The 22424-nt window shown below is 36.6% G+C and overlaps 1 long non-coding RNA gene across 1 annotated transcript in view; it reads left to right on the top strand.

The window, feature by feature from the left end:
- The first annotated feature begins 637 nt into the window (after positions 1–637).
- The window catches only part of LOC141922235 (uncharacterized), a 38796-nt gene continuing 17009 nt past the window's right edge, over positions 638–22424 (top strand). Inside the window, exon 1 of the long non-coding RNA XR_012622914.1 lies at positions 638–702. This is a non-coding gene — a long non-coding RNA (uncharacterized LOC141922235). The remainder of the gene's footprint in view (positions 703–22424) is intronic.

Genomic DNA, 22424 nt, shown 5'->3' with positions numbered 1-22424 from the left:
AAACTTGCATGCGTGTACATTCTGGTAAAGTTTGTAGCAGTGTGTACTGTTTCTATACTTGTTACTGAGAACAAAATGTATTTCTAAAACAAACTTGCTATCTTTCATTAGTGAAATAAACATGCTGGGTTAGGAGACATGGCTCTAAACCCTGTATCTGTCTTGTTTGACTTGGATTGAATTTGACAAGATGTTCAGTCACGGGGCAAGTAGACAACAGAGAAAAGCAGGACATGAGCTGTGACTGGCTGTCCTTTTGTCACCATACTCAAGAGAAGTCATTGTAATGTCTAGTGGAGCCACAGAAAGGACAACTCTACCTGCAAAGCACCATCTAGCAATTAGTATTTTCAATACCACAGTATAACTTTAATGGGGATAAGTGACTTTGAAACTTTCATACATTGTGGTGTTGAGTGCAGCAGCAGAAATAGGGTGCAGGGAAGAAACCCCTCACATCTTCTACTCCCTAACCAGCAATTCAGGGAAAGGTGCTTCGGTGCTTATTTATCTCTGAAGAAAGGCTTTTGTGCACAAAAAATTACTTTTTCTTTGCCAACTTTATCAGTTGGTCTAATGAACAAAATTACTTTTCTCCATAACTTTTGCCCTCTTGTTCCTCTACTTCCAGATACTGCAGAGACCAGAGAAAGAAAGGGGGGAAAGGTTATCTCTGTTACTTTCTTTTCCTTATTCATACAGGTAAGAATCATATAACCTCAGTTTATTACAAGTCTTCTCAGCTATTTCCATAAATCCTTTTTCTGAACCATGAAAGATGTATTTATACCTTTTCATACTAACAGATGTTAATGAAGAGATATAATGTGTAAAACTAATGTCACCACTTACAGAAAAGTCAAACCCTTAAATTCATACCCGTTCACTTTATTGTGTGCCAATGCAGGAAACAAGGGGACACACGAAACTATTTTCCGCTAAGCAGACTACTTATCTCGCTCACTTGCCTAAGAGCAGGCAGACACAGAAAGATATCCTTATTACTACAGAGCAAAATAAACTGTAAAGCAGAAGTGGGGAAGAATCTGATCATGATGGAGTCAGCCTGATCCCATTTCTCCTTTGGAACGGTACTGTGTACACACAGGTTGGATTTAAAACTTGTACTCTAATCCTAGATTTATTACAAAATGCTATATCTTATAGACTCCATCCAAACCAATCTCCTAAAAATCTGTTATATTGACTTTTGGACATCTTTACATGTTTGGGTGGGAGGGCATTTGTCAGGTATGTGTTAACAAGTAATGAAGATTTATACCTTAGCTGGGAATGGGCTAGATTCCATCTTTTTTCATTTTCTGACATTCTAGCACTTGGGAATTTTTAAACAGGTGAGTAGTTTTTGCAAAGGTAGAATAGTATTGATAATCAGAGTTGGCTGAAGCCCATTAAAACACATTTTCAACCCTGTATTGATTTTAACAAAGTTTATGCTTAAGGAATATTAGGCTATGCACGTGCTTGGTGACTTCGGAGAATGTGTCCATTTATCAGTGCAGTCACCCCTCAAACCCACTCAGAAATGGTGTAAAATTGTGACAATTAAAAAAATTATTACTCAGAAAGGTACATATTGAATAAGACTGTTATTTGGTAAATTTAATAATGTATAGTTTATACCTTTTAATTTTTGTCATTCATTTTGTTAGCTAACTCAATGAAATATAAGTGATTGAGAACTGTGTCCCATTTTCCATTGTCTTATGCATTAGTGCTATTTTTTTAATCAAATGAAAGATGAAAGAATTAGAAAGATTGAGTCATAGAGTCATAGGCAGATGAAAAAGTAGCTAACCAAAATCCATTAAAATATGCATAAAATAATCCTCCTTTTTCCTAGGGCTGCATTATTCCTTCTTTCCTTCTGCCCTTGTGTCCCTAAGTTTTCCCTATATGGTATGATTTAGATATATTTGATCTGAAAGATAACCTAATCTCCTGCTTCAAGTTACTTGCTTGGTTCTAAAAATACCTTTGAAACAAATTAGTGAGTTTCTGAATGGTGTTGGTTCTGCTGAAATCTTATCAGGGGGACCTGAAGTCCTACCTAATTTCTGAACAACTGTTCCATATGTGTGTATCCTTTTTACAGCCCTGCCTAAGCTTATAGGCATCTAAACGTTTAGTTGACATCTTGAATGCTTTCACACATTTTAGAGGTATTTATTTTAGGGGACATAATTATCTATTTCATACTTATGTCTCTGCTTGAGTAAGGCACAGCTAAACAGGCACCCAGATCTACAAGGGCATACTGAAAAAAACAGCCATAATTCTGAACATTTAGCTTGTAGTGCTGTTGAGCTACTTCACGAGCATTTGCTGCTTGTAGCACATGTCAGAGAAATCTGAAAGTTTCCTTTTTAGATTTTAATCATCTTGAGACAGAAAAAATTGTCTTCTAAATTCTGGAAAGCCACCTTTGCATTTCTACTGAACTGTAAAGAAACAGGGTACTGAAAGAAACAGTGGCTATTTGTCTCCAAATGGTTAAATACTGTCATATAGGAGAGTCTACTCTCAGCAAATAGTTCCACTGTTTTTTTTCAGTGGTGGCCTAATACAATACAAATATGTATTACAATGAATAGTCTACAGGCTTCAGTTTTTTCAGTTTTAATCCTTCCCAGACAAGAATACAGCTCCCTCTTATTCTTCCCTGTCCTCAGGGATTTTGCATTTTTGGCTACATAAAAAGAAAATTAAAAAAAGCTTTAAGTGGCAGGCTCCTTCCCCTTTCAACCCTTTCAGTATCTTCTTAAGATATAAGTTTAATTCCCTTGCAGCTGAAGCAGGCACAGAACCCACCTCTCCAAATTCCTAGGAAACTGCTCTAACATAAAGTATTAAGCAAAAGATAAAAAAACCCACTGCTACATCTCCTTTAAAAGAGCCACCCTTAGGTATCCATCTCAGAAGAAGCTGAGACAGATTAAGTCCTGAGCAGACAGAATTGTCTAATGGAAAAAAGTATCCTCCTAACCTAGATGTAGTGAATCACACCATTGAGATTTTGTTGACCTTTGTATAGGTGTGATGGGGATTTTTAGAAATGCCACCCCTCCTTCACTGGTGAAGTAGGGAGTTTAAACTTTTTTTTTTTTTTTTTCTGACAACTGGATTTTTCTTCACCTCTCCCACAGAGAGCCACCTAGAATTCAGATCTATCAGTTTAAAGCACTCATCCTGGCCTCCAGCCTCTTTTAAAATTTTCTTTGTTCTTCCTTTATTTCCCTTTGAAAGTAATTTGTGTTTGAACTTTGAGAACAATGATCCTTTCAACATTCATAGCCATAGGATAAAGCCTCTAATGATAGTTCATTTCTTAATTTTTTTTAAAAAGGCAGGAAATATTTCAGTATTCTGCAAGGGTTATACCAGACACTTTTCTGATGTTAGTATGTGACATCTGTGTTTTTCTTAAAACAAAGAGTAGTAAGTGCAGCTATCTGTCTTTCATTTGAAAATCAAACCCAGTTCTTATCTTGGAGAAGGAAAATGTAGCTTAAACTTATCTGTATCCATGCTTAAAATACCTCAAAGATTAGAAGAAAACACTTAGCTTTTTGAAGAAATAACATATGCTATTTAAGTGCATTTTAATAGACAAAAGTACCATTGACTGGGTCAAATGTTGGTAAAAGCTCCATGAAATTTGAATCCTTTTCCCCTCAGCAGTGAGTATTTCACTCAGCACTAATCTGTAGTGTGCAGAAGAAAATTGTTCCAACATTTCTGATTATCAGTTCTCTGAAGAACAGGACAGAAAAAGAATGTAATTTCTGCCATTATTCTCCTCTTAGCAAAAGAAAAAAATCATGGTCTTAGTTAAAGCTGAAGTCTGGGCTTGCTTTCTCTGTTTTATATCCTCTAGTGACTTTTTGCTATTATGCTTCATGCATAAGTGTAAAGAAACATCTTATATTCAGGTATACCCACCTACACAGATGATATACACACACTGAACAATTTCATAGGGAATTTACTTTAGTTTTTTCCTTTGTTTTCTTTCTTTAAATATTAATAAGTTCATCTTTTATAAATAGAGTATATAACTGCTCTCTAAGTATTGAAAAGGATTACAATTACTGTCTGAAGGTATAGACTTTCAAAATCAGGATGTCCCTTGAACCAGGTATAGATGGCTGTTTTCTTCAAAGTAGCTGGCTACCTTTTTTCTTTGTTATAAAAAAATTGCTTTCAATAAATTGTACATTTATCCTATTTTCTGCTGTTTCAGCATTAACAACCCTAGGCAATTTCTTTCTTCTTTCAGTCATCTTAAAACTCAATGAGACATATTTATGGCTTGCGTTTTGTATCTTGAGTCACATGCTAACATGCTTATAGTGTGAGAAAGCTTACTGTTTGACTTTTTAAAAAGACAAAAGGAATTTGTTGTGTTCAACAGCTTTTCAGCAGTCTCAGAAGACAGCATCTTGTTTATCTGATTCTGTGCATGAAAAGCTTTCCAAAAGGAGTGAGTATTGCCTGAGCAGTGTTCTTCATAATCTTAAATCAAGAAATAATAGCACATTTCTTTACAAATGGCAGGACAGACAATTGAATGGCACTGTCTGATTCTACTGTGATGTTATCCCTTTTTAGGTCATTATCTTCAGTAAGAGCTTTGCTGTTTTATCAGCTGCAATTTAAAATACAGGTGCTTCTAATGTTCTTTCAAAGGCTTAGCTGATAATATCAGGTAAAGTGAATTTGGGGTTTAGTACAACTAATTCTTGTTACTCGAACAACCATTCTTTAAGAGATGCAAATCAAAATAAGAGCTAGAAATGATGTTCACAATGTACCAACTTTTTGGTTTAATAGTAATGTAACTCCAGGATAAAACTGGTGTTTTTCTATTAATACCATTGCACAGTTTCACTGATGGTACCATTAGCAACATAAGAAAACATGGTGCTGACTAGAGAAGATACTAATTCAGGGAGTCACATTTTCTTGAATGTGGAAAAACAACAACAAAAAAAAGCAGTGTTGTGTCTTCAGTACAAAGCAGCTGTTTGTGTGGTTAATATGTTTGGCAGCACTTCATAGCCTTCATGGGAATATCTTGATCAGGCCCGCTGTCCTATATTCATACTACCATCATTCAGCAGGGCAGCTCTTGCTCTTTTCAGCTCCAAAGGCTCTTGTATCATGTGGTATTCTCTGAGTCTTTCTACTTAGAAAAGACAAACTATCACAGCAGCCCTCATGCTTTGGATTTGAGTGATCATCTGTAGGACTTTCAGGGATTTTCACAATTTGATTTAAACAGAAGATGTCAGACATCACTCCTTTTATTCTGTGCTGAAGAAATATAATGTAGATTAGTTCATAAGTTTTTACCTTCAGATGGCTCATGTTTCATATTTTAAAACAAAGCTGTGTGATTTCATTTCAAGACTGAACATACCAAAAACAAAGAAAAAAAGCAAATATTTCTTTAGTTTACCGGAATGATACCTTTTGTCTCTGACATGGTATTTTTTTTGTTGTTGTCCTAGCAAAGAATTTAAACTGAAATTTTTAGTAACAGGATATCTAGAGATCTTGAAATCTGAACTGCTGAGGACTCATGACTGCAACTGAAATGAGATCTGTTTTGAACATGTGAAGTACCAGATAATACAAAGCACTCTGTAATTCATGTAATGAATATCGCATTTGATTACCCTAAATTTATAGATGCTTCTTAAGTTTTGTGTTTCTTTTCCCTACCTGACAACTGTACCTGACCTTCCACTGCCTCACATAGATATGAAATTATAAAAAAATATTTGTGAAACATTCAATTAATTCAGAAAAGCCAATATGTAAATAAATAATTCTCCCTTCAGAAAAAATAAAATAAATTTAAAAAAATGATTGGTCTGCAGCAAATAAATCTTTAGGTCCTTCAACTGATATACAGAAGTGAGCTCTATTAATTTAGTATATTGAAGAGTCTCCCTGTTCAACCTGTTCCATTCTCTGCTCCTGCTGTTTCTGGTCGTCCTCCGCTGCAGTTTTCAGTCAGACCAGTACAATTCTGTACTAGCTCTGGGTGGGAAGGAGTCAATTGTCTTCATAGCATCCCATATGGTGCTGTGTTTTAGATTTGTGACAAAAGCTGTGTTGATAGCACACCAATGTTTCAGCAGTTGCTGAGCAGTGCCTGCACAATGTCAAGGACTTCTCTCTTTTTCACTCTGCTCCACCAGGGAGTGGGCTGGGGTTGGGCAACAGGTTGGGAGAAAACAAATCCAGGACAGGTGACCACAACTGACCAAATGAATATTCCACACCATATGACATCATGCTCAGCAATAAAACTAGTGGGCAGGGGAGTATGTTTTTCCAAGGTAGCCATTGCCTTGGAGACTGGCTGGGCATTGGTCTGCTGGTGGGAGGTGGTGACTGCCTTTACACTGCTTATTTGTTTCTCCTTTCTTCAGTTATTAAGTTGTTCTTATCATAACCCATGAGTTTTTTCTCATTTTTTCCCCCTTCTGATTCTCTTGTCCACCCTGTTGGGACAGGAGAGCGAGTGGGCAACTGGGTGGGGGCTTTGCTGTTGGCCAGGGTCAACCCACCACAAACTGTCAGTCAGTTGTTCCTGTCTCCACTTCCACTAATAGTCCTGGAAGATGCTGTAGGAGTCCAATGTCTTCTCCAGGCCAAATCCCCTACATATTTGAATTAAAAGGATTAATCTTTCATAATTTCTTTTTATCAGTGATGTGGATGGTAACTCAGGTACAGGAGAAGATTTTCGTTGTGTAATTCAAGCACTGGAGCTTAATTCAGAGCAGATGAGAGCAGGAAAAATCCCCCTATTCTTTTCTACCTCTGAGTTGGATGTTAATTTCCTGCATATATCATGATGCCAGACCTTTTGGCATCAGATGGGATGCACCTGTCCCAGAGAGGCAAAAGGATCTTGGGGCAGGAGTTAGCTGGGCTCATTCAGAGAGCTTTAAACTAGATTTGAAGGCGGAATGAGAACAAAACTGGAACATAAGCCCCAGGGTAGATTACCAGAGTTTGTGGGCTGGTGTGCCAGCAACAACCCTCACCCTGCTACTTCAGTGGAGACAAGGGATGGAGACATGCAGCACAGCAAAGATTCAAGGGATATTGATGGATCAGTAACTGTGGTAACACCTGTGAAAGATCAGGCTGGAATTAGGACCTCTAAATGCAAAAAGGTGCTGGGGACATCAGCCCATCTGAAGTGCATGTATACCAATGCACACAGCATGGGTAACAAACAGGAGGAGCTTGAAGCCGTGATGAAACAGGAAAATTATGATGTAGTGGCTATTACAGAAACATGGTGGGGTGTCTCCCATGACTGGAGTGTGCCAGTTGATGGCTACAAGCTCTTTAGGAGGGATAGACAAGGAAGGAGAGGCAGTGGGGTGGTGCTGCATGTTAGGGACTGTTATGATTGCTTCAAACACAAGTATAGTGAAGACAGGATGGAGTGTTTTTATGTTAGAATCAGGGGAAGGCCAACAGAGCAGATGTCGTAGTGGGAGTGTATTATACGCCACCCAGCCAGGACAGAGAGGTGGATGAAATATTCTATAGGCACTTAGGAGAAATCTCACGATCACTTGCCCTTGTTCTTGTGGGAAACTTTAACTTCCCAGAAATCTGCTGGAAATAAAACACAGCAGAGCGGGACCAGTCCCAGAGATTCCTGGAATGTGTGGCAGATAACTTTCTGATGCAGCTGGTGAGTGAATGGACCAGAGAAGGTGCCCTGCTGGATCTCCTCTTTGTGAACAGAGAAGGAATGGTGGATGATGTGGCAGTTTAAACCAACTAGGGCACAGCGATCATGAAAGAATAGACTTCTCTATGTTTAGAGAGTCCAGGAGAGGGGGCAACAGAACTGCCATCCTGGACTTCCAAAGGGCTGACTTTGACTTGTTTAAGCAAGTGATTGACAGAATCCCTTGGGAGACAATCCTGAAGGGTATAGGGGTCCAGGAAGGCTGGATACTCTTTAAGAAGAAAATCTTAATGTCATAGGAGCAGGTTGTCCCCAGGTGCTGTAAGAGAAGCCGACGGCAGAGAAGGCCACCTTGGCTAAACAGGGAGCTGTGGCTGCAACTCAGGGAGAAAAGGAGAGTTTACGGCCTTTGAAAGAAGGGGCTAGCCACTCACAATGATTACAAAGATGCTGTGAGGCTATGCAGGGTGGAAGTCAGGAGGTCTAAAGCCCAGCTAGAAATTAATCTGGCTTCAGCAGTCAAGGATAACAAGAAATGTTTCTGTAAGTACTTCAACAGGAATAGAAAGACCAGGGAGAGCCTCCATCCCCTGCTAGACACAGGAGGAAAAATGGCAATGAGTGATGAGGAAAAGGCTGAGGTGCTTAATACCTTCTTCACCTCAGTCTTTAATAACAAGACTAGTTGTACTGAGGGAATCCAGCCTCCTCAGCCACAAGACAGAGACTGGGAGAATGACATGCCCCCCCCCAGTCCAGGAGGAGAGAGTCAGTGACCTACTGCATCACATAGACATACACAGTCTATGGGACCAGATGGGATACACCCGAGGGTGCTGAAGGAGCTGGCTGGGGTGCTCACCAAGCCGCTTTCCATCATTTACCAGCAATCCTGGCTGACCAGGGAGGTCCCGACAGATTGGAAATGGGCCAATGTGACGCCCATATATAAGAAGGGTCGGAAGGATGATCCAGGAAATTACAGGCCTGTCAGCTTGACTTCAGTGCCCGGGAAGCTGATGGAGCAGCTCATCCTGAGAACACATGCGAGACAACCAGATGATCAGGCCCAGTCAGCATGGGTTTATGAAAGGCAGGTCCTGCTTGACAAACCTGATTGCCTTCTATGACAGGGCAACCAGCTTATTGGATGAGGGAAAGGTTGTGGATGTTGTCTACTTTGACTTTCGTAAGGCCTTTGATACCATTTCCCACAGCATTCTCCTGGCAAAACTGGCTGCTTGTGGCTTGGATGGGCACACGCTTTGCTGGGTAAAACACTGACTGGATGGCTGGGCCCAAAGAGTTGTAGTTAATGGAGTTAAATCCGGTTGGCGGCCGGTCACGAGTGGTGTCCCCCAGGGCTCGGTTTTGGGGCCGCTCCTGTTTAACATCTTTATTGATGATCTAGACAAGGGGATCGAGTGCACCCTCAGTAAGTTTGCAGATGACACCAAGTTGGGTGGGAGTGTTGATCTGCTCGAGGGTAGGGAGGCTCTGCAGAGAGACCTGGACAAGCTGGAGTGATGGGCTAAGGCCAACTGTATGAGTTTCAATAAGGCCAAATGCCAGGTTCTGCACTTCGGCCACAACAACCCCCAGCAGCGCTACAGGCTTGGGGAGGAGTGGCTGGAGAGCTGCCAGTCAGAGAGGGACCTGGGGGTGTTGATTGACAGCCGGCTGAACATGAGCCAGCAGCGTGCCCAGGTGGCCAAGAAGGCCAGTGGTATCCTGGCTTGTATCAGCAATAGCGTGGCCAGCAGGGACAGGGAAGGCATCTTACCCCTGTACTCGGCACTGGTGAGGTCGCACCTCGATTACTGTGTTCAGTTTTGGGCCCCTCACTATAAAGAGGACATTGAATTACTCGAGCGTGTCCAGAGAAGGGCAACGAAGCTGGTGAAGGGTCTGGAGCACATGTCGTACGAGGAGCGGCTGAGGGAACTGGGGTTGTTTAGTCTGGAGAAGAGGAGGCTGAGGGGAGACCTCATCGCCCTCTACAACTACCTGAAAGGAGGTTGCAGAGAGCTGGGGATGAGTCTCTTGAACCAAGTAACGAGCGATAGGACAAGAGGTAATGGCCTCAAATTGCACCAGAGAAGGTTTAGACTAGATATTAGGAAGCATTTCTTTACAGAATGGGTTGTTAGGTGTTGGAATGGGCTGCCCAGGGAGGTGGTGGAGTCCCAATCCCTGGAGGTGTTTAAGAGTCGGGTTGTCATAGCGCTTAGGGATATGGTGTAGTTGGGAATGGTCAGTGTTAGGTTAATGGTTGGACTAGATGATCTACAAGGTCTTTTCCAACCTAGATGATTCTGTGATTCTGTGATATTTTGGTGTATGCACAGTGTGATCACACTTGGAACTGTGATAAGAGCGTATTTATTGAGGGCAAAAATAATCGGAAACTTACTAGGTAAATACTATCAAGTACTCAACTGCATGAACAGTGATTCTTGCACGCTTATGACTTTTCCAGACTTGGCAGAATTTGTTTTCAGATCTATATCTTTGCCACAAAGCCCCATTCCAAGACCCTGTTCCAAAATTGGCAGGTGTCAAGAGTATTTTAACACTAGCAACACAATATATAGTTACTATTTTCCAGAAAAATAAAATGGACTTGTCACCCTTTATTTTCAAAGAAAATTGTGGATCAAAATGTCATCATTTATCAGGCTAATAAGTGTCTGTAGAAAATATCTTAGGCCAGAAAGTATCCAAAACCATTAATGCTGGATAATGTTACTAATTCTGTCAGTTTTGAAAAAAGACTTCTTATGAAACATACTCAACTAATATTGTCATAACTAGCATTCCAGAGATCATTCTGAAGGCACTGAGCTTCACTAATTCAAGCATAATAGTGAAGATTTATACATGACAATTTGCATCTTTCATATTTACTTTAAATTTTTCATCATCACCTGCTCTTACAAGCTTAGATTTGTATCTAATTTTCTATTAAGTAAAACCCCAAAATAAGTATTCAGTTCAAGAATCAAGGATATCTTCCTTATCTGACATGGGTTCTGAAGTATCAAGGATCATTCAGCTTCCTAAATTGAGCCCAAACATTCAGCTATCAATATTTTTCAGTCTCCTTATACTTTTTATTGCACAGACAGGTAAACACAAGGTATGGATTTTAAAATATTCAACATTGATTTATATCTGCTGCTCATGAGTAATGGATTCCAGAGATAGATCCATGAGGATGTGGTGTAGCAATGCTAAATTTTGCTAAGTGTAATACAGAGATATATGGCTTCAAGGATTAATTTAGTATGATTCCTTAAATGCTATTCTCTTAGTAGGGCCAATAATAGTCACAGAATATTTCCAACAAAATGTAACATTATATCATGGATAGAAAAAGTAATTTCTATAAACACATAATAAACTTAGATTTTAGTCTTGCAAGGAGAGCCGCTAGTGTGGATCCTTATTCCCATAAAGAATTCAATAAACAATCTAGTGAAAAGTGTGAAAAATTGTTGTTGCATCTATTTATTATTTCAATACAGTACAAACATAATTTGATTATTTCAACAGGGTACAAACATCTCCTTCGTAGTTTTATTACATAGTGATTAAAGGGTGAAAATAGAATTTAATTTGAAAGGTTTTAGTTTACAATGACATTTTTGTAATTGTCAGGGTAAAACTATTACATAAAAATTAATTTTTCTCTTCAGAATATTAAGTGACAATGTATACATTTGGAATGAGATAATGGAAACAAGTTCTAAAACCAATGCTCTGAACAACAAGAGCTGCAATTCAATATATGTAAAAAGTAATGAAACCAATCTGAATAGTGTAAACTTCAGTGGAAAAGTCATCTCTTGAGATGCAATCTTTTTGCAAAGCTCTTGAATGATTAATGCAAATGGTATTTCACTTGTGGTTGTTTTTCAAAGTGGGTCAAGAACACATATGTTTATATCATACACAGAAATGATGTTAAATTTTAAAGCTCTAATAAATTCACAAGAGCCAGACAGATTTAGGATTAAAACTTTGACTATGTCCACAGTACATTCCCCCTGTGCTTTCATAATTGCAACGTTGTTAAGGCTTGAAATCAGTGCTTTTATGTTACAAGTTAAAGATTAATTGGAAGCCTTATCTTTGAATTTTCTTACTTTCTTGGGTTAAAGGCAAACCATTAAACCAACATTATTGCATTTCCTTTTCCTATATTAATTTCTGTCTATTAATGGCAGTTAAAATGGGAAAGAAAAGAAAAAAGGCTCAGAGGGAGAACTTTTAAACAAATGTATCCTTTACATCTTCATGGGGGGTGTATCCTTATTTTCTCATTCAGAAGGATTCGATTTTCAAATTTGCAAAAATGCAGTGCTATTGGAATTTGCATAGGAAAAGCCGCTCTCATTACACAAGTAAACAAAACTATTCTTGAGGCATCTCTGTGAAACCTTTTGTAGAAGACTGCAAAAAAATTACTCATACTTTAAATTTGTACAGATGCAAACTAAATCTAAACTAAAAGCTGTAGAGTCATGGCTGTGGTCTTGCTGGGTTAATGAAATGATATTGTGAGTGAGCCTTTAAAGGTATTCATAGCTGTTCTTTCTTATGTGAACTAGCACAACACTCTGTGTAGCCAGGCAAAGATCACTGAAGTCATGCTTGCAAACATCCTTTTCTGTGAACATTGAATGATTCAGTCCAGGGTTCGGTCACATTGATTTTAACAGCACACAGACAACTGTTTTGCCTACACTTGAACTCAACAGAAACAGTTTTAATATTTATCTCACCCTTGCTTTTGACTTTGTTGTGGGTGCCAATTTTTACTGATCAATAGAAACTGCAATTATTGTCAACTAAGGAAAACTAAGACTGTGATAGAATAAGATCTTTTTGAACCACTTCAATATTATGGTTAGTTTACTTTTAAACACAAAATATGTGTATCTTCTGTTGATTGAATATTTTAAGTTCTTTTTTCAAGTCAGATAGAAATAATATCTCCTAAAAGACCACTTTCCTTTAAGGAGGCTACACATTGTTTCCATCCATATATTGTCTTGTTGGTAAGCCAATGTTCCATGTGCAGAGATCCTCAAAGTAACATTTATTACCATCATAGGGTTTAACTATTTTTAACTGTGTTATATTTATCTATATATGTAATTATCTTCTGCTTATATTGAATTGTCACTGTTTAATTAAAGTTGAGATGAATTCATTACTCTAATTAACATATTACTCATTCTTGAGAAAAACTTTTGAACAAAACAGCATAAAGTGTGTAATATTTTAGCTTAGGAAGGTTAATTGTAATGGCAATTAGCACACACTTTTGATGTCAAATAATATTTCATTATACCATCACTTATTTGTTCTATGGCATTTCACACATAATGTTAAAGTCTGGAAACATGTAAAATGTAAGGACTGACTGAGGAGAAGATTGACAACTATTTGAATACAAAAGCTACTATAATAGCTGTGGAAAGCTGAGTCTATGACTTCACCACTTTACAGCAGTTAAAAATATGGCCCAAAACAAAAGGCTCACTCACATAACAGATCTATCCTGTAGGATGGGATGTGGGGTAATTGTCAGTGACTATCATCTGAATCAGTCAGACAGCCAATACAGCTGAGAAACATAGCAAGAAAATGGGTCTAACAGCAGACCAAAATGGAGACAGGGCTAATTGTGTCTTCATCTAGATGTGAAGGAAATCATATCATAGAATCATAAAATCATGGAATGGTTTGTGTTGGAAGGGACCGTCAAGATCATCTAGTTCCAAATCTCCTGTCATGGGCAGGGCCACCTTCCACTAGACCAGGTTGATCAAAGCCCCATCCAGCCTTCAACACTTCTAGGGAGGGGGCATCTACAACTTCTCTGGGCAACCTATTCCAGTGCCTCACCACCCTCATCATAAAAAATTTCTTCCTTAAGTCCAGTTTAAATCTACCCTCTTCCAGTTTTAAACCATTACCCCTTGTTCTATCACTACACTCCCTGATAAAGAGTCTCCCATCTTTCCTTTAGGGTTCCTTTTAAGTACTGGAAGGCTGCTATAAGTCTCCCTGGAGCTTTCTCGTCTCTAGGCTGAACAACCCCAACTCTCTCAGCCTGTCCTCATAAGGAAGGTGCTCCAGCCCCCTGATCATCTTCATGGCCCTCCTCTGGACTCACTCCAACAGGTCTATGTCCTTCCTATATTGGGGGCCCCAGAGCTGAACACATTATGCAAGGTGGGGTCTAACAAGAGCAGAGTAGAGGGGGAGAATCACCTCCCTCAACCTGCTAGCCACAAGCATATGCAGGAGAGTACACATATGCATTTTTATCATCAGTGAATACCCATTCTGTGTGCAAATAAATTACATTTTGTTTTCAGAAAGATGCATTTTAATCTTTGGATACTTATACTAGCAGACTTACAAGGGGAAATTTTTAAAGATGCTAAGTCCTAAGGCTGGCTGATTTTGTTTGGAAGACTAAGAGGTATATATGAGAAGATGAACTATGGACTTCTAACTCAAAAATAACAAGTGGAGACCCAGTCCTTTGAAAAGGATGCTTTCACAATAAACTGAATTAAGTGTTTTGTATAGCTTAGCCACAGATCGTGACAAAAGATTCGATTTATTTTTTTATGAAATTGTTAGAATGACCTGATGAAAAACAGAAAATGGTTGCTATTTTGGCATGTGCAAACCAAAGAACATCCTTCTTTGGTCAAAGAAAACATATCTAGCTTTCTGTACCGGGCACCTTCTATCAGATCAAGATCAATTTCTGCAGCTGCATGCTGCAGAGGAACAAGGAGCCCTTTAGACATTGCAGCTTAACACCCTTGGGCTATTTTCTGACTAAAGATGCTGTTCTTTCCTCAACTTTTCAGGAAGTCCCAAAAGACAAGTTTTTCTATAGACTGGAGGGGACAAGAGGAAGGCAGAAAATAAAAAGTTTAAGATAAAAGAGACAAAGACCCTTTAAAAGACCAGATAATATATATAATAAATACTGGGGATGTATGTTTTGTTACAGGAATAGAGATCAGAGTCATCAAGGCCACTTTCCCACTTTTGCAGGCAGCCATGAAATAGATATTTTAATAATTGTGCAATGTTTAAAATGTATCTTAAAAGTAATCATATCTGATTAACCCTGAAATAAAATAATGCTATTAAATAAGAACTCCCACTGTAGATCTTATTCATACATCGTTATTTTCTCTGGTTCTGAAACAGATATGCTCTCCATAAATCCTGTGAAGCCAATGAGATTTATGAGTGTTTAACAGCCTTAAAATTAGGCTACTTAGATTTTAACATTCCTATAAGCCCCTTTTTGTCCACCTGCATATTTTGAATTGGCCTAAAAATCATGTTGACTGATTTTTACAATATTTTCCTTTTTTTGTCCTTTCAAAATTTACATTTGGAATATTATCATCTTCAAAAGATGTTGTATCAAACCCCAATGTGGTTTTTGTTTTGCATTTAATATTATATTGAATCTTAGAAGTTTCCTTCAATGTGAACCTCCAACAGATTCATAACCACCAGATATTAAAAAAACCCTACAGTCTCAAAATAAGCAGCTTGTTTGACACTAGGTGGCAGACAAGGCAACCAGGAAGATCCTTGAGCAAACTATCCCTACCTGTGTGTTCTGGTGTGGTTGAGTGGATCCTTCTAGTTTAATATCTCTTGACAGGTAGGCAACAAAATCAAGGATTTAATACTGCAAATGTGCTACCTGCAGTATAGGCTTCCTCCACACACTATTGACAGACTATATCTTTCATGCTTGTTTTTTGAAGAATGAACAACAGTTTGAGAAGCCATTGTCTGTGAAGCCAAATGATTAAAAAAATGGTATTGTGTTAGCAGTGTAATTACGAATAAATATGTAAATACACATAAAAGAATTTGTATTTCATAATATATGAGAAACAAAGCCCAGCTAAAACTTCTTGATATATAAATGTATCTCTACATCTATATATATCTATCGTATCTATCTATAGAGAGATAGATATCTATATATCACAACTTTAAATAAGTAGATTCTATTCTCAGCTTTACTGCAGATTTGCTCTGTGACTTATGGAAGGTCAGTAATGTTCTGTGCTTCAGCCTTACAATCTGTGAAATAGAGAATTACTTTCTTCCATATCTGTAGACAAGTAAACTCATTAAAAATTATGAAATATATATGCTCAAAAAATGGATATATGAAGATAGAGAAGTTTTAGCTGGGCTTTCTTCCATGTTTTCACTGAATGAGTATATAACATTTTTTTTCTATGGAAGAGAAAATATCTGCCTATTGCTCCATTACTTATTCTTTGTCAAATTCTGAATCATCTCTTGAACACTGTAGAAGACCTGTTATTCCATGAAAATATACAGAAATTATGTAATCAAGTTCTACTGAACCAAGCAAGAGCTTAAGAGAAATTATAAATTTGCTTAATATGAGTAAAAAATCTAGCACAAACATTATTGAAGTGAAAATATTATCAATATTAATCAATTTATAAAGTAAAAATCTAGAAGATACATTAATTTGATCCTTCCAGATTATTTTTGATTTTTTTTCACACTGGGAATGCAGAGTTGAAAGTCACAAATTTATGAGACTAAGTCTATAATGTGATTTCCAGTTCTTGGCTGATAAACTTGTAATGAGAAAACAAACAAACAAATTAAAGTCTCTAAAAGGCATTATCCTTCAACAGATTTTTTTTTTTTTTTTAATGAGAATAAACCTGTAGGCTGAAACATGAATTTTCTTACCTTCTTCGTTGTGAAGATAACTTTTCACTGTAAACACATACAATAACACATCCTTCTTAGCTATCAGCTGAAACAGCAGCAATGATAATTGAATTTATATAAAAGTTATCTATCCAAGTGATCTAAGATCTTTGCAAAAAAGATACATAAATAAATAGAGAACAATTTGAGTGTGGAGTTTTTTTCAGACAGTTAAAACTGAAGATAGCTGGAAGTTATCTAAAAAATAATGTCGTCAATTTTCACTTCTAATTAACTGTTAAATATCAGGAATATTGTGAATGACAGTTCATAGATAAAATCAGTGTGAAGGCTAAGTGAAACATAAACCAAAGAGGAATAGGAAGTTTTCTCATTGTTTAGTGTTATCCATTTCTGGACTGACCTCATTACCAGAGACATCAATCAGGCAAAGGTATTTATCCAGTGAAACTGAATGTATTTGTTGCATCCTGACATTCATTCATTTGCAAATATGTTGTATAAGGAAAAGGTTAAAAACTCAGAATATACAGTCTTGAGTACTGGGCTCCTGCTGTGCAGATTGCAGGATTTGGTGCCTCTATGTGTGTGTATTTGTAAAACTCAATCCAGCCACAGATGCAGCTCCCTTTAATAGTACTGAATTAGTTATCTCCACACCCAGGACAACTTTTCTCAATTTCCTCCTTTATGCTGCAGGTGCCAACAATGTCACTGTCTGCCATAGGCTTGCTTTACAGACTGTGCTCTTATGTTGGATTCATTTCGGCTTCCAAGTGGAAGTGGTACTAATGGGTTTCTTAGGCACTTACTATAAAAACAATTCGTCTTCTTGTCAGTTTCAGATACGCAGGAATTCTATGTACTTGTCTTCACTTTGCTGATCATCTTTTTTTGGCACTTTAATATCACAGGAGGGACTTCCTGACTGGAGATAGCACTTACTGTATTACATGAGCTGTGCATCATTTTTGGCTCTACGGCTACACATAGCGACAAGTGTTTGGTTCTGTCAGGCAAAACAAAAAAGAATAAATTATGTCAACAGAAAAATTCGGGTCAATATAGTTTTCAACTGCAAGAATTCTCATTCATGATTTTTACCACCCTGGTGAGATCTGTGGATTCCATCTTTTGACTGGGTTTTATTTTATTTTTTTGTAGTTTAGTCTTACATAATTATTTACCATTTTAGCATTAGAAGACCACATTTCATTACAAATAAATGCATGTTTATTTCCTCTTACAAATATACTTCAGCTTCTAGTTCGGTCCTAAATGTTTTTAACTATCATTCTTTGTTAAAAAGAACAGATTTAAAAAATAAGGCATTTTCTTTCAGATGTCATGTTTTCAGTGAATACAAACCTAAAAGGAAGCAATAACGCTGATTTTTACAATCAAAGTTTTCAATGCAAGTAATTCTAATTTGATAGCACATCTTTTGAAACTGTCTTTTTCTCTTTTTTTTTTTTTTCTGTGAAAGATAATGGTTTATTATGATTGTTTCAGCAAGGAAATTAAGTACCTGCCTTATACTGAATATATAGATGAGCACTCTTTTTGAGATCCTTTGATTTGATAGCACTCCTCAGTATTAATTTAAGCAATCATGAGGAAAGGTAGAGGAAAAGGTCACAAAGTGGTATGCAAGGCATAGTAAAGCTTTGAACTTATCCATGCCCTTCCTGAGAAGCTGAATGTCCAATAAAACAGAAAACAGAATTTTCAAAGTGAAAGGCGGTGATGCCACACATAACCTTTCCCCTAGAAGAGCAAGGAAAAATTAGAGCTAGAAAATGTGTAAAATCAAGGGGTGGGAGAAGAAATGCAACAACCTCCCAAAGGAATATGATGACAGAATGCTGGATGTAAAGTTCGAATGAAGAATAAAACAATAGATATTAAAAAAGAGTAAAATAAATCCATACAGAATCAAAAGAATCATTTGAATCAGAGATATTAAATGGTTTCTTTCCCCTCCTTTTGTAAGTAAACCAATATAATATATGTTTAGACGTAGGAAATAATAATAGTAGCAGTAATAATAATGAAAAATAAATGTATGCTGTCATTATCCAAGTAGGATATTTCAGTAGCTGCAGGCATGTTGCAATGCAGAGATGAGGCTGAATATCTATGTCGGGACTAGTACATACATGTCATATGGTCTCTCTCCATATGCTGAGATTATGCTTCTTGCTAAATCCAGCCACTTGCTAGGAAAGGAATAGAAGATGAAACAACCACAGATGAGTGCATTGTGGAGAGACCTTGTAAGTTACTTATTACATCCTCCTAGAGTGTAATTTCATAACACACTGGTTGGTATATAGTTAAACTTGGTATATACTGAAAATGCTAAGCCACATATCATGAATTATCACTGCAGGAATGCACTGAATTTCACAAAAGTGAAACTTCTTCAGCTACTATAATATTTTAAAATTTGAATTAAGCTAGTAAATCAGTATACTGATACTTATGTTTCCCAGAAACTCTCTGCTATGCCTTAAGGTTCCTATTTTCATTCTGTTCATTCCCTCAGTCCCTTGAAGGAATGTAGAATGCATTGTCCAGTCAATAAAGCTGTGTGAACTCAGCTACCCTTTGAATCTCAAAAAAAAAAAAAAAAAAAAAAAAAAAAGCTCAGAACTTTCAAGGCGTATGCAATCTTCATGCCCAGTATATATGCCATATCCCAAAAAAGTTCCAGCCTCTGCCAATCTAGTTTCAAGGAGGTGAAAGGAACATCAAATTTGAAAACCCTGGGAACCCTCTATTCTATTAGTACATCTTATTAGCGAATGGTAACCAAACTTCTCAAAGTTAATTCTGCTTTTCAGTATCCTTTTGCTTGACATTACAGTTAAATGTTGTTTTGTGGAAGGTGGTTACTTAGAACTGGCAGCAGAATTTTGGTTCAGTACATATAACGTGAATTTGACAACATAAACAACAAACCAACATCAGCTTCAAATATCAGGGTCTTCAAAAGTGGAGCTTCAGAGTTGTTGCTTTTTAATTAAACTGTAAATGAGGTGCAAATAAAAATAATTAATACTTGACAGTGGAGCTTGCAAGTACCATTGTCTTTGTAGCTGTACTAGTCCTTCCTTCAGAGGATCAGTCAGGGAACTGCAAATTTCAGTCTTCAGTTGATTTAGGCAGAAAATTTGAATGTATAAACTTCAGAAATAAGAGAGAAGTAAAAGAAATAATAAAATTCAATAGTTTAATTAAGATTATATTAGAGTTAGAATGCCTTAGAAATATTTGTTTTACATATCTATGCCATGGTGGCTACCAGCTCCTTGAAAAATTAAACAGAATAAATAAAAGACTGTCATTATGGTTTTAACGGTTTGTTTGGTTGGGTTTTGTTTTTGGGTTTTGTCTGTTGTTTTTTGTTTTCACATGGGAATTATTTACATTACAAAATTATTTTATAACTACAGACTCATCAAAAAATATAACCTCCCTACTAAAAATATTTGTTTAAATAGTTTTATTATGTTATGGCCCTTCTAAAATTTTCTAAGCACATTAGACATAAAACATCTTTTAAAACATAAATTTTATTCATATTACTCAAATAAACTGTTCTTGTCAGTCCGCTTCTCTGCATCTGCCATGTACTGATGAATACATGAAATATTAAATGCCTAGATATATTTTGACTTGATGTTTTATATTTGTAAAGTGGTGATTTAAAGAAATTAGATGTCTTGGACAGGATCACAGGCAAAATCCTGACAGGCCAAGGAACAGTGTTCAGCACATACTTTGGCAAATCAACACATGTTATTAATATGTGTTTGAATGGCATGTGTCTTTTACTGCATTTGTCAATTCCTATTGTTGCTATTTTACTAGCAGAACCCATGTGTTATAGTAAATAATAAAAGATCACATGCACTATTTTTGTTCCAGATGCCTACAACATTTAACCATGTCCTCCAAAAGGATCTGTCTACATATCAAAATAAAGAATTCAGCTGTTTCTCAATGAAGTGTTGAGCCCAAGCATTAGGATGTTCTTATCCATTAATTAATTCCTTATTTACTTGTAGAAATTGCTTTTTCTGGTTGGTTTTGAATAATTTATTCTTTTTGTTTGTTTTATCTTTGTTAGAAGACATCCAATTCTGCTTTTAACTTCCTTCTTCTCTGAAATCTCTTGATCTGCCTCTCCATATTATTCTTGAGACACAGAAGAATTTACTATCCAACTCTTCAGTTGTCAATCAATCATTTTTCAGTTCCATAGCTTTAATCCTTAGAATTTCTGTTATTCCATTATTCTATTCTAATCTATTCAATTCATTCTAATGATAAAACCACACTGTGAAAATATGTAAAAAGAAAATTTATCATCACATAGCTTTTAGTAGTTTTTTGAATACGTTGTGCTTTTTAAGTCAGTTGCAGTCATTGCCCAAAATGTTTCAGTGAAGGTTATTGGAGCAAAATATTGAAAGAAAATTACAAGGTACATAATACAAGTCATGAATATTAGCATATTCCGAGCTCTGCCTCTGCTCATCCTACTAAAAAATATTCCATAGTACAACCTAAAAAATCTAAAAGCAATGAAACAGCACAAGTAGTCTCCAGACTGGCTCTGAATTTTCTTTTAATGTATTTAAGTTAGCTTGAAGATAGAACTTTGTTTATGTGATTTAATATTTATATGGACAAACTTATAAACTCACAAAGTAGTACATATTTACATCTCTAAGTAACTGCTCCCAGTAATTAGTTAATTGCATGACTAGGGATTGCAAAGTGTTAATTAAACATATTTTCTGTACATCCAGGGATTTACAAAGTGAACCTGGACTTCACATAGACATAGTGTACCTATTATAAAATAATTATATGTAATTTATAGGTACTTATTGTTTGTGCAGAAAACCTTTCTGGTATCCAGTAGCTAAAACTAATTAGTTACAAAGACATATCTGTAGAATTTTTTTTTCTGTGCCTGCAAAGTTAACACTAGTGTAACAATATTGTTTACACTTCTAGTTGCTTTTTAAAGATATTAGAAATAATGTCATATGAAAGTTTGATGGCAATATGAATGCCAGAAGTACAGGAAAAAATATTGCTTCTACCAAGAAGATACAGAGAGCATCTTGTACCTCTTACATTTATTCTGGGGCTTGCACAACAGGACAGAAAGGTTGAAAACGAAAATACTTTCTAAATTGTCTAGTTATTAATCCCACAGAATTAGTTTGATATTATCTTTAAAAGCACTGATTATCATTCATTACAGACAGTAGTTTAAGCTGCTACAAAATGTCAGATTATTTTAATAGTTCAGTGACCTCCATTTAAAGGTCTATACCTCTACAACGTGTGATTATGACAATTCTTTGACAAAAAGCAGGTCATCACAGCAGGTATAAGGAGTATATACATCAGTATGAAGAAAAAGATGTTATGGTTTAATCAGAAAGTAGGAGGATTTAAATTTTTCTAAGGTAATTTTTTCTAAGTAAAGCTCTGATGCTGCATATTCTGCCACAGTGCTAAAAATTATACTTTTTACTGAGGACAGGGGAGTCAGGTGGTTTAGTAAGTATACAGATCCAGATTCTAATCATGTGTAGAGTTGGTTATACTTATCTTCCAAATCCACAATGATAAACTCCAACAAGCTTCTTTCAGGGATCAAAGTAGCTTTCAGGATTACATATATCACAACTGTTTGAGAAAGAATATTGTAACTATGAGCAAAGTATGGAAAGAGTGACAAAGAACTTTTTGAAAGGTATATTAGAATATTGTTTAACATTCAGATAAATATTTACAAACAAAGATCTGCCTAGGGGAAATCAAACAGAAATTAAAGTAAGGAAACACTGCAAAAAGAGTATCA

The sequence above is a fragment of the Strix aluco genome, chromosome 4 (assembly GCF_031877795.1).
Source record: "Strix aluco isolate bStrAlu1 chromosome 4, bStrAlu1.hap1, whole genome shotgun sequence".
In the NCBI taxonomy this organism is placed as follows: domain Eukaryota; kingdom Metazoa; phylum Chordata; class Aves; order Strigiformes; family Strigidae; genus Strix; species Strix aluco.
Note: the sequence above shows the minus strand (reverse complement) of the source record. Positions and strands in the feature narration are given on the sequence as shown.